Consider the following 13432-nt stretch of genomic DNA (forward strand, 5'->3'; position numbering starts at 1 on the left):
GAGAGAGATGATAGGCAATGAACTGAAGAGAGAGAAGTTAGACCTGGGGTAGTGTGGAGGAAGAGGGAAAGAGATACTTGAAGGGAGAACTGTTGGGAAGATAAATAAATAAATGGTGGACCTGGAGAATGGAGGCAGGCAGGCAGGGGGAGAGATGGGATGGGGGACAGTTGGGAAGAGAAAGGGAGAGAAGTTGGATCTGGGATGGGAGGGAGGGAGAAATGTTAGGCCTGTGGATAGAAGGCAGAGAGATGCCGCATCTCTCTTTTTTTTCCTCCATTTCATTGTTCAGCATCAAGGGGGGGAGGGAAGAAGAAAAACAGAAAAGAGAGGGAGCAAATTGTTGGTCCATGGAGATAGAGGAGGAGAGATGGAACCATGGGAGGGCAGGAGGGAAGAGAGCTGGGATAAGATGATGCTAGGGGATGGAAAAAAAGGGACGGCGTTATAGCCAGACCAGTGGAGAAAGGGAGGGGGATTCTGAAAGTGGTGAGCCATGTGGATGAGGTCAAAATGGAGATGACAAGATGAGTGAGAGCGCAGTGAGTACAGTGGTAGAAATGTGGTAATGGGGAGTAGATAGAAGGGAATAGGAGGCTGGGAAAGGAGTGAGTTGGAAAATGGGAGAGCTAGAGACAGAGAAGATGGAGAATTGAGAGTTAGCTGAACATTTAAAAAGAAGAAAGGTGAGAAAGAAGGCAAGATTTGAGTAGACGGAGGCAGAAAAGAAAAAATTAAGAAAGCTGAAAGGGAAAAATTAATACGTTGGAGACAGGCATAAGAAAAAAATGGAACAAGAAAAGAGGAGAAAAAAATGGACAGCAGACACTGGAAAGAGAATTAATTGAAGATAGAGAAAAAACAGAAAGAGAAACTGGGACCAAGATGATGGAAAAACAAAACATCCAGTCAACAAGGTAGAAAAAATGGTTTTATTTTGAATTCATTAACTGGAATATGTTAGCTTTGGGATATGTGCTTCACAATTATTTTTGTATTCAGTGGCTTAGTCATATACAGCTGATTTGGGGGAGGGACGAGCCCAAAATTGGTGGATGGGCACCAAAGTTTCTCCCTGCCTGAGTACAATTTATAAATGCTTGAGTTAGTGGGGATTCCCAAGCCCTGCCAACTGAAGACATCTTCCTCCAGTATTGCAACTCAAAATCTCCAAGCTTTTCAGCCAATGGCAATATCCTCAAGCTGCCCCTGCTTTCATGCATGCTAGGTTCTATAACACCTACCATTGTTGCAGTGTGGCTTATGGGCCTGGATCCTCCTCTTGATGGTTCACTAGCCCACCTCCCATACTACTTAAGATACCTCTGTGCAGCTCCACTAGGCTTTCCTATGCCAGGTGCTGATGTTCCGGAGGGAGGTATGTATGTTTTAGGTCTGAACTTTGAGGGGTGCAATGGGGGTCAGTGAACATGGGAAGGGGGGGGGTCTTTGCTTTGTCCCTGCAGTGGTTATCTGGTCACCCTGGATGCCTTTTTGGGCACTTATACGTGTCTTTACATCATCTAACTCACAACGTATAAGTTCCTTCTAGGCAGTCTCGTCAAACATTCGATTATCCCTGCAGGACGACTAAGTCTAGGTCGGCCCACATCCTGCCCTAACCACTCCTCCAATAACGCCCCTTTCAGCTCTGGGTGCACAGCAGGATTCAGAAGCCTAAAAGTCCCTGGCTACGTCTAAAAAAGCCATTTCGATTATCAGCACTCGGATGACCTGTCTTTTAGATTGTCCAAGTGCCAACTTGGGCAGGTTTTTAGCCATATTTAAGTTTCAATTATGAGCCCCAAAGGATCCTTAATCAAAAAGAGGATGGTATGAAAATGAAACTTAAATGACTTGATGGATCTTGATATGTACTAAAGATGTAGGCTTTGCTTTCTTTACTGAAACATGGCTCAAAAAGGTAAATAGCCCAGAACTAGCCCATCTTTGCCCCTTAGGGTATAGTATCCTACATACTCCGAGACCAAATAAAAGAGGAGGTGGATTTGTGTTGCTCTACATAAACATTTTTTTGTATATCCATAATGGATTCAGCCACCCTGACTTAGAATACATGATATATTCTCTACAGGATGAAACTGATAATTTCCCCAACATTGTCGGTATACTAATAATATATCACCCTCCTGGGGTTTGGTCTCAAACTCTCCACAAGTTACATGAAATCATCTCAAGTGTCACATGTCAATTCACAAGAACTTTCATTCTAGGAGACATCAACTTACCCTTAGAATCCCCAAATAACTCTGTAGCCCAGGTCTTCAAAACTTTCATATACTTTAGAGGAAAGGCGGAAGAGGGGGAGATATGATAGAGACATTTAAATATCTAAGTGGTGTAAATGTGCATAAGACGAGTCTCTTTCATTTAAAAGGAAGCTCTGGAATGAGAGGGCATATGATGAAGTTAAGAGGTAATAGGCTCAGGAGTAATCTAAGGAAATACAAAAAGGATGGTAGATGCGAAGAACAGTCTCCCGGAAGAAGTTGTGGAGACAGAGGCAGTGTCTGAATTCAAGAAGGCCTGGGTTAGACACGTGGGATCTCTTGGAGAAAGGAAGAGATAATGGTTACTGCAGATGGGCAGACTAGATGGGCCATTTGGCCTTTATCTGTCATCAGATAAAGATCCCTGCGGCATTCCCCAAGGATCCCCTCTATCACCCACACTCTTCAACCTCTATACGGCCTCCCTCAGCACCCACCTGGACAAACAAGGCATAACCTCCTATAGCTATGCAGATGACATCGCCATTCTCGTACCTTTCGATCAACCAAAACTCTCCATGACAGACACAATACACCAAACACTAAAATCAGTAGCGACTTGGATGAAAGATCACAAACTGAAATTGAAAACAGACAAAACTAAATTCATCCTCCTCGAAAACAACAAAATACCAACCATAACCAACATTGAAATCAATGCAATCAACTACCCCATACAGCCCACTCTAAAATGACTAGGAATTACAATCGACAGATGCTGCACCATGCAGCCACAAATCAATAAAACAATATAAAAATCATTCTCAGTCATGAGAAACTTAAGACAAGTTAGGAAATTCTTTGAGAAAACACAATTCCAGCTCATAGTACAGTCCCTAATACTAGGCCTACTAGACTACTGTAATATCATCTATCTCCCCTACAACAATAACAAAACAACTACAAACAATCCAAAACACAGCACTGAGACTCATCTATTCATTGAAGAAACATGACCATATTACAGAAGCATATCTCAAATCACATTGGCTTCCAATCCCAGCAAGAATACAATTTAAATTCTACTGTCTACTATTTAAGACTTTATACGGAGACAGCCCAAACTACCTGAACAACCGCCTCATCCACAACACGTCAACCAGACATAGGAAACTTCACACCCTATTCTCATACCCCCCAATTAAGGAGGTCAAACGGAAAAAACTATATGATGGCCTCCTAGCCACTCAAGCAGCCAAACTAGACAACCAAATCGCTAATCTACTGACGGCATCTCTAGACTACAAAACTTTTAGAAAAAAAATAAAGACCATACTAGAGAGCTGCACGGGAACGGGGACGACGGGAATCCCGCGGGACCCGCGGGGATCCGGCGGGTTCCCCCTTCGGGTCACGGGGATCCCGTGGGGATGCCCCCTAGGGTCGCGGGGTTCCTGCGGGGCTGGATGTATTCAGCCGCAAGGCTCGTCTCCTTACCTGCCCTGCCGCATACAGCCGAACGGAAGTCTTCCTGATGTCAGCGCTGACGTTGGAAGGAGGGCTTAAGCAAAGCCCTCCCTCCCTCTGACGTCAGCACTGACATCGTGAAGACTTCCGTTCGGCTGTGTGCTGCGGCAGGGCAGGCAGGGAAAAGGCAGAGGTATAAGGCAGGGAGCGGTCCGCCCCGGATGCAGCACAGCCAGCCAGGTCCCCCGACCGACCGACAACAGGCCTTGTCCGTCAAACCTCCTTGCCCTGAAGCCGCAAATCTAAATTACTTTATTACAGCAGCTTCAATACTCCAGCTACTGTAAGAAGGTAATTTAGATTTGCGGCTACAGGGCAGGGAGGTTTGTTGGACCGGGCCTGTTCTGTTGTCAGTCGGGCGGGTAAGTGCCACAAAGGTAAGGGGCAGGGAGGGAGAAAGGGAGGAAAGGTGGAGCGGAGAGGAAAAGGCGCTTAAGGTAAAACTGAGGAGGGAGAAGGACGCTGAAAGCACTGGGGAAGATAAAGGGGTGGAGAAGGACACTGAAAGCACATGGGGAAGAAGGACGCTGAAAGGACATGGGGAAGACAGAGGGGGGAGAAGGACGCTGAAAGGACATGGGGAAGACAAAGGGGTGGAGAAGGACACTGAAAGCACATGGGGAAGAAGGACGCTGAAAGGACATGGGGAAGACAGAGGGGGGAGAAGGACGCTGAAAGGAAATGGGGAAGAGAGAGTGAGGAGAAGACGCTGGCAGGGAAGAAGACAGAAGCCAGACTATGGGGGGAGCGGAGGGAAGAAGATGGGTGCCAGACCAATTTGGAAGGGGGGGGAGAAAGGGAGGCACAGTAACAGAGCAAATGGAAGACGCAGAGAGAAGAGAGACAGTGGATGGAAGGAATTGAATGAGAACATGAGGAAAGCAGAAACCAGGCAACAAAGATAGGAAAAAAAATTATATATATATATTTTTTTTTGCTTTAGGATAAAGTAGTATATTAGTTGTGTTGATAAAAATTTATAAACATTAGAGGCTCTGGTAGAAACCCATTTACAAAGTATGTATTCTTCCCAATTAATATTTCCAAATTAATAAGTCTTTTTGCTTATTTGTAAACGGGTTTCTACCAGAGCCTTTAATTCAGTAGCATAATTAAATGAAATAACTATTTCTGTAGTTTATAGGGACGGGTGGGGATGGAGGGAATTCCTCGTGGGGACGGGTGGGACTTGGCAGGGACGGGTGGGATTTCTGTCCCCGCGCAACTCTCTAGACCATACTCTTCAAGAAATCCCTGGAAAAGAAATAACTCTGCAAGTGTCAAATACCGCCTCTCACTAAAGCCACCTACCCAAAACATCTAGCCATTCTCATTTCTTACTATCTTTGAAAATGACCAGATATCTTTTTGGTAAGATCTTTTTGTAATCCGCCTTGAACCGCAAGGTAATGGCGGAATAGAAATCCCTAATGTAATGTAATGTAATCATGTTTCTATATCAAACATCCACCTAAAATTGATTCCCTTTGGCCCTACACATTCCCATTGATTTCACAGCAACTAGATCCACTCTCCCAAACACAGACCTAGTCAGTTCTGCTGTTCCTTGGTCTGATCACTCTCTAATCTCCTTTACATTGTCCCTCTACATGGGTAGCACTAATAACAAACCAACAAATCAGAAACTATTTAAGCAGAGGTAAAATAGACCTTTGTCAATTTTGGCAAATTTTGGCTGATCAGAAACAACACAATACAGCTAAGCAATTGAAACAAAACTATACTTCATGCATTAGATGCTCTTGCACATAGAAACATAGAAGATGACGGCAAAAAAGGGCTACAGCCCATCAAGTCTGCCCACTCTGCTTGCACCTCTACATCCCTGCAATGTTAGGACATCCAAACAATCCCCATGGTTTAATGACATCCTTAAGGCTAAAAAGCAAACCAGACATCAACTAGAAAAGCAATGGCTAAAAACCAACTCTGACAATTGTAAGCAGGCATGGAAATCAGCAATGAAATCCTATAAACACTATATAGCTGAAGCCCCAAAAAAACTATTTTGCTTTAATAGTAAACATACACTTCTTTGATATCAAGAAACTGTTTCAAATAATGCACACAACAACTGCTCCTCCAAGACCAGGCTTAGTGATCATTACCAACCAACCCAATGCCCAGGAATTAGCAAACTATTTTCAAGATAAAATTAAGAATGTCAAGCATAAATTAGTAAAACATCAGCTAGATTGTAACATCGGCTAGATTGTAAGCTCTTATGAGCAGGGACTGTCTATTGTATGTTAATATATACAGTGCTGAGTACGCCTTTCAGCGCTATGGGGTTCATAATCAAAAAAAACCAAACGTCTAAAAAGTGTCCTAAATGGCTACTTGGACGATCAAAAAGCCTGATCGTCCAAGTACCCATTACCAAAGCTGGTTTTTAGACGTATCTAAAACAGCTTAGGCCTTTCCCCTGCCTCTAGACGCACAGAGAGAAAAGAGGTGTGTTTAGAGGAGGGGAAAGGGCGGGCAGTGGGCGGGAGGTGAGCCGACCTATACCTAGGCATACAACAGGTATAACCAAAACATTTACAGGTTGCCTAGTCGGCACTTAGACCTTTTTGACTTAGACGAAGTCTAACCAGGTCTAAGTGCCAAAAAAGGGGCCGCTGAGCTGATGGCCGCTGGCGCCATCAGTTCAGCGGCCAGGCAACCTACCCACTGCAACCATCGCGGCAGGAGAGATGTCTCATCTCCCCTACCACGATGCCATCACTCCTCTACCCGAACTGCTGTGACCCACGGCAGGAGAGATGCCCTATCTCTCCTGCCACGGGTTGCGGCAGCTCGGGTAGAGGAGTGATGGCATCGCGGTAGGGGAGATGAGGCATGTCTCCTGCCGCGATGCATCACCCCCCACACACACATACAACATTGGGGCAAGAGGGAGCTCAATCCCTCTTGCCCCAGCGATCGTGCCACCCCCGATGACATCGGGGCAAGAGGGAGCTCAAACCCTCTTGCCCCGGCGATCTTACCCCCCACTCCTGCCGAGTACAAGCAGGCCAGGAGAGAGCCCAAACCCTCCTGGCCCCAGCGATCCCCCCTCCAAAAGTAACGGGCCAGGAGAAAGCCCAAGCTTTCCTGGCCCCGGCGACCCCCCCCCCCTCCGAAAGTAACGGGCCAGGAGAGAGCCCAAGCTCTCCTGGCCCCGGTGACCCCCCTACTGGATTGGGCCGGGAGGGAGCCCCTACCCCCCACCCCCCACTACAATATGGGCAGGAGGGATCCCAGGTCTTCCTGCCCTCGACACAACCCCCCTCCCCCCAATGACCGCCCCCCCACCCCCCCGCCGACCGTTCTCTGGGAAACCTCAACTTCTCAGATGGTGAATGTCTGTTATCCTATGCAGAGAAAATCTTCCTCTTGGTCCCACTCTATACGGATAAGGATTTCCCTAAAATAGTTTTCAAAAACAGAAAAAAATCTTTTCTTGGGCTTTCATCAATAAACTAAAGTTAAAAACCAAATTACTCTGGTTCCATTGTGAAGCACAATCTGTCCCTACAAGCCTGACATTGCCCTCTAGTGCTTCACTAAAAGTTGAGAAAACTTCCAGAGTATTTAAAACTCTGTTAGACTCTACACTTTTCTGTGGACCCAAATCTCTAACCTCTGGGAAAAAATTTTTTTCTAATGTTTAAAACAATTGAGACATCAAATCTTACTTCTACAATAATCATTTTGCAATTCTGGTCATAAATCAACTAGATTATGATAACTCCCTCTATGCAGGCATAACTTCTATTCAATTAAATAAACTTCAAATGATTCAGAACACTGCAATCAGGTTGATTTTCAGTTAGTACTACTGCCGGCTTCATTGGCCATCTGTAAATGCTCGAATCCTGTTTAAGCTTTCCTGCATTGTGCACCATGCTCTAAATGCCAACTTGCCAGAATAGATAGTCAATATGTTCTCTACCCAGGGCAGTATTAACCAATAGGCCAAGTAGGCACGTGCCTAGGGCCCAAAATGGTCAGGGGGGCCCGATGAAGGAGGGCATCAACATTGTTTTTTCCAAACGGCGATGGGCCCCCCAACATCGATCAGTAACACGGGCCCCCCCGATTGGCAACGTAGCCCCACTCCCATTGACAGAAAGTAAGACAAGCAAGCAATGTGGGTAAGAAAGGCAACAGGAATTGTAATCGTGCAAGCGGTGCTGCTTGCCCAAAGCTTCCCTCTGACGCAGCTTCCTTTTTCCGCCTGGGTGCATGATGGGGCAGGGCAGGGGGCCCAGTGTACTTGTGTGCCTAGGGGTCCTCGACGAATTAATCCTGCCCTGTCTCTACCTCCCATGTCACTTCATCAAGGATTAACAATACCCTACAACTGGTTGTCCCCTCATCTAAGGAAGTGAAATACAAATGAATTTTCAACACCCTCTTCACATATGCAGCTACCAGAACCTGGCATGACCTTCTAGCACCCTTAAGAACAGAACTTAATTACCTCACCTTTAGAAAGCTACTTAAAACTTACCGTATTTCCGGACCATAAGACGCACTTTTTCCACCCCCACAAAGGGGGTGGAAAAGGGGGCGCATGAAGAACCATGAAGAAAAAAATTCTGGACCAAATTTTTTTTTCTTGGTTATTCCTCCTCTACAGGTAGGTGCATCTTATGGTCCGAAAAATATGGTACTTATTTATTAAATACCTATCTATTCAGTAACTTTGCTTCATGGAGTTTTTCTCTCCTGGTATGTTTTTTTATTTAATTATTGTATTATTATTCCCTCTTCCTTCATCTATGTCTCTTATGTATGATGATAATTGTTTGTTCATTCCTTTTCATAGGTACTGCAGTTAGATTGTGAGCCCATTGGAACAGAGAGGGAAATTACTTAAAGTACCTGATTAGATTTTTGGCTATTGTATAAGTCTAATTTTTATTTGTTTTCTTGTACACCACTTTGAAGCCAGTGTGATGATTTAGCGGTATATAAACTCTGCATTAAATTAAATATGTTCAGTAGTGCAGAGTCAGTGACACTGGCTGTGAAGAACTAAGGGTAGTCGTGGGCAAACTTCCACAGTCCCATATATGGCAAGCCAGATCAGAATGGGCTGGAGTGAGCTTTAGTCACAACTCCAGAACTTAAAATGCAAGACCAGTGCTAGGCAGACCTTTACAGTCTGTGTGCTGAAAACAGCAAAAAAAAAAGATCAGGATCAAGTATACATGGTTTATACCACTGTAGAGGAATAGCCTAATGGAGCGGGACTTGGGTGTGATAGTGTGTGATGATCTTAAGGTGGCCAAACAGGTTAAAAAGGAGACGGCGGGGTCACGTGATGCACTCGACCTGAAAGGACGCCTCTAGACCTCTCTCCCAATCTCGGCACTGCTTAATCGGCGATATCTCTCTCATTTATGGACTGGCCGGCTGGTAATTTACCTCATTGACAGTGCTTTGCTGCAGGCTGTCAGCTGATATCAATTTTGTCGGGGTTCCGCGGTATGCCGGCAAGAGCCTCAAAGGCATCCAAAGCTCTGAAAGGCCCTTTCACTTCTGTAAAAATGGTGGCGGCTCCCTCCCCTGCGCAGGTACAGCTTAGCCCGACGATAATTTTGCAGGCGGATGCAATAGAGGAACTGAAAAAACACCTTACCGCGTTCCTGAACGATAAGCTTACCCGGCTGCAGACTACAGTTGATGGGATGAAGGACACCGTTGAACGCCAGGCCACTCGCATCCAGCATGTGGAGGATCGGGTGTCGGCACAGGAGGACTGCACGGTGGCCTTGGAAGCGAGGGTCCGATCCTTGGAGGAAAAGTGCCGTCGCCTGGAAGATCGTGCAGAAGATTTGGAAAACCGCAGCCGAAGGAATAATGTGCGGCTTATCGGCGTGTCTGAATCTCTCCCTGCTGCAGATCTCCTTGCTTTGGTTTCCACGTGGCTACCCAAGGAGCTGGGCATGGCTTCTGGTGGCGCTCCAATATCCGTTGAACGAGCACACCGGCTGGGGAGCCGTCAGGATGGTGATCCTAGACTGAGGCCGGTGATTGCACGCATCCTCAATTTTACCAACAAGCAACAGATCATGAGCAGCTACAAGGCAAAGGGCACTCTATCCTATGAGGGACACCGACTCTTGTTATTTCAGGACTACTCCCGATGAGTGGCTGAACAGCGGAGGGCGATGGCTTCCTACTGCACGCAGTTGCATCAGCGGCAGATGCGGTTTGCGCTTCAATATCCTGCCAAGCTGCGTGTGACCCACGAGAACCGGGCTCTCTACTTCTCCACCCCTGCTGAGATTCGCATCTTCTTGAAGGGCTTGCCCAGCTGAATATCTTCTGTGGATGTCTTCATGGACTCTGATGGTGACTTTTTGCCTTTGCCTTCCCTTGGGGAGGGTCGGGACTTTGACTGTCTCCTTTGGATGTCGGCGATGTGCCTTGTTGGGTAGGGCTTTTTTCCCCCAGTTTCCTTTCTCTTCTGTTTCTAGCCCTGCCCTGCTCTGTATAATTTTCTTATTCTTGATCTTTTCGCTCCCCGAGGAGCAGGAGCTTTCAGTTAGCATGTCCTCTACCTAGGGCATTGGTCTCCGTTCATCCACGTGTGGGTGGCAGACTCTTCGGCAGGCTTCTTCTCGGACTTCCCTCTTTCTTTCTTTCTTCGCTCTCTCTTTTATCCACCCTTTCCTGTACTTCTCTTTCTTTGAGTTGATCGGGCAGCCTCCTGGGGGGTGGGGGTTTGGGGAGGGACACTTGTCTGGGGTCCTTTCCGTGGCCACTTGGCCTGGTTGGGTGTTTCAGGGGCCCTTAGTGGGTTTTTGGGTTTGGGTACATCTTGTCTAGTTTCTCTTTCCCAGGTTTAGGTTTTCTACTGTATAGTTGTTTAGCTTTGTAAGCGTCGGTTTTTTGCCCCTGTTTGTTGTTCTCTCTGTTATAATGTTGTGGGGAGGTGGGTTGAGAGCCTGCCTGTTTCTGCTCGGAGTTAGTTTTCTTTTCGGGTGGTTCTGAGAGGGCTTGGGAGTCCGTTGGATGGACAGGGGGAGGGGTATTTTTTCATGGGATAGGATTAGGTAGTTTGGGAGTTAGAAGGGGGAGGGAACGGGGGCTTTGGCAGCCTTAGGTAGTTTTCTAATTCTTCTTTTTTTTTTCTCTCTTCTTTGCTATCTTTCGGGCCGGCATGGGGAGGAGGTATAGGTGGTTGAGTGCATGCTGTTCCTTCAGGAGCTAAGGGTTTGGAAAGTTGGAGGAAGGCTTTCTGGGAGGGTGGAGGGTGGAGGGGGAGGGATAGGGGGTTTGTGTGTTGTATGGATGGGGATGATTGTAGGGTGGTATGCGTGGGTTTTGGGGGGGGGGTGTAGGGGAGGGAATAGGCTGGCGGAAGGCTGGAGGGACCGTGGTAGCGCTGTTCTCACTTGAGGCTGGGCCTAGCTGGGGGGGTCTGGTCTCTAAAAAAAAAAAAAAAAAAAGGAGACGGCAAACGCTAAAAGGCTGCTAGGATGCATAGGGAGAGGTATGGCCAGTAGGAAAAAGGAGGTATTGATGCCCCTGTAAAAGACTCTGGTGAGACCTCATTTAGAATACTGTGTACAATTCTTGAGGCTGCACCTTCAAAAAGATATAAAAAGGATGGAGTCTGTCAAGAGGAAGGCTACTAAAATGGTTGGTAGTCTTCATCTTAAAGCGTACCCACCTGTACACCACAACAATAGTCCTTATGTCTGCAGGTGTCATCATTTTGTAGGTACAGTAGGTTTTAGGTGGGTTTTGGAAGACTCATCATACAGTAAAAGCAATTTTTAGTGACATGTACCTGGGACTTTGAAATGTTATATTCACTGCAGTACCCCTTAGAGTGCCCCTCTGTTCTGCTATCCTGGGCTCAGATGTCTGTGTGAAAATCTGATGCTGTACAAGAGAGTGCTGAAAAGTTCTCAGCCCAACCAACCAACTTCCTAAATTCGAAACATTATTTTGCCACTGTAATTGAAAAGAGCATTATCTTATTTCATTAAGTGGCAATTTGCAGAAACAAAATTCTATGTTTTGACATGGTTTCAGATCATTGATTGAACCACATTCACGCCATTCTCATCTTGGGCTCAGAACTTTTCAGCACCCTCTCGTAATACAGGCTAGAATGTAGTGATGGGAAGGGGTTGGTGACCACTGGGGGAGTAAGGGGAAGACATGCCTCAATCTCTCCATCTAGTCAGTTTGGGCACCTTTTTGACCCTTAGGACTAGTTCCAAACATCTGAAAAAAAAAAGCCCTGGATGTTTTGTTAAAGGTTTGATTATTTCTGCAGGACGTCCAAGCCCACCCACCACATGCCTCTAACACACCCTCTTAAGATTTAGACGCACTGGAGACAAAACAACCAGAAAGACATCTGGAAAGTCAATTTTGAGAATGCCCACTTGGATGCTTTGACTAGTAAGATATCCAAGTGCCAGTTTATGCTTTCTTTTAGATGTCTATCTTTTTTGACAATGAGCCTGAAAATGTATACCATTTTGTAATTACTGAAAAGAGGTATATCAAATCTCATCCTTCTTTCCCTTACTGGTTTAATCATGAATTGATAATAAAGGTTGAATATTGGGCAGACCAAATGGACTGTTCAGGACTTCCATCATCTACTATGTTACCAATTCCCACATCACTTCTGGGATCATCCCTGATACTGCCCAGACACTGTTGCATCAGTCAGCCAAAATTCAGTGACACTGTCCTGTTAAATGCCATTGAATATCAGAAGGGGGCCAGATCAACTTAGTAGAAGCCTGCCCATTTAACCCACACTGAAGAGCAACTGCAATATTTCCATTTACACACTGTAATGATTACATGTCAGACAATAGCACATCCATGATACAGTATGAAAAGACAATGCCTCTAATTATGAGCACATTAATAATTTATAAATAATTCATTAAAATTGAATTGTTCATTTTTGTGTAAGTTGGGGTTGATATTTCATTGTTTATTAAGAACTATTTCTTTTATAGAGGTTATAAGAAACATGTATTATACTTTTTTGAAATAACACTGAAGATTTTTCCTTGGGGAGTGTGGCAGAGTCCTGTCCAGACTCACCCAGAGCACTGCCCACATGCACTCAAAACAGCACAAACAACCACTTCAACCAGAAAGCTGAGTGTTTCCTCACAGACTCAGGAAAGCACCAACAATTATTTGGTTTTCATAGCCTTAAGTCACTTCCACAATTATTCTCCTTATGGGCTTACCCTGTTTCAGTAGAGACAAGTTACTCCTGGAGGTTCTTGCACAAGTCCCAAATCTTTCCAAGGTTCCCTCAGCCTACAATTAGAAAAGCGGAAGATTTTCCCCTGGACTCCTTCCTTCCTCAGAGATTTTTCCCTCTCCCAGGGAACCTCTCTCTAATGATTCTCCTCTGTGGCAGATAAACACCTCTCTGCTGAACCCCGCCCCCTGACTCAGCAGGGTTACCTTGTTGAGGTAGCTCAGCACTGAGCTATAAAGCCCAGTGCGGGCTGGGATATGTAGTCCACGCAGTCTTGAGCTGGCAACTCCTGCTGTATGGAAGTGGAATGGTAGTATTAGTGGAAGATAACCCCTTACTCTTTCACAGGGAGTTTTTTCTTTTTATGCTGTTTATCTATTGGTTCCTTCAGTGTACAATGTCCCTC

The 13432-nt window shown here is 45.7% G+C and overlaps 1 long non-coding RNA gene across 1 annotated transcript in view; it reads right to left on the reverse strand.

Moving 5' to 3' along the window:
* The window catches only part of LOC117355878, a 60129-nt gene extending 46935 nt beyond the window's left edge, over positions 1–13194 (reverse strand). The window contains exon 1 of the long non-coding RNA XR_004538466.1: positions 13010–13194. This is a non-coding gene — a long non-coding RNA (uncharacterized LOC117355878). The remainder of the gene's footprint in view (positions 1–13009) is intronic.
* Positions 13195–13432: the final 238 nt, after the last annotated feature.

The sequence above is a fragment of the Geotrypetes seraphini genome, chromosome 2 (assembly GCF_902459505.1).
Source record: "Geotrypetes seraphini chromosome 2, aGeoSer1.1, whole genome shotgun sequence".
Classification (NCBI taxonomy): Eukaryota; Metazoa; Chordata; class Amphibia; order Gymnophiona; family Dermophiidae; genus Geotrypetes; species Geotrypetes seraphini.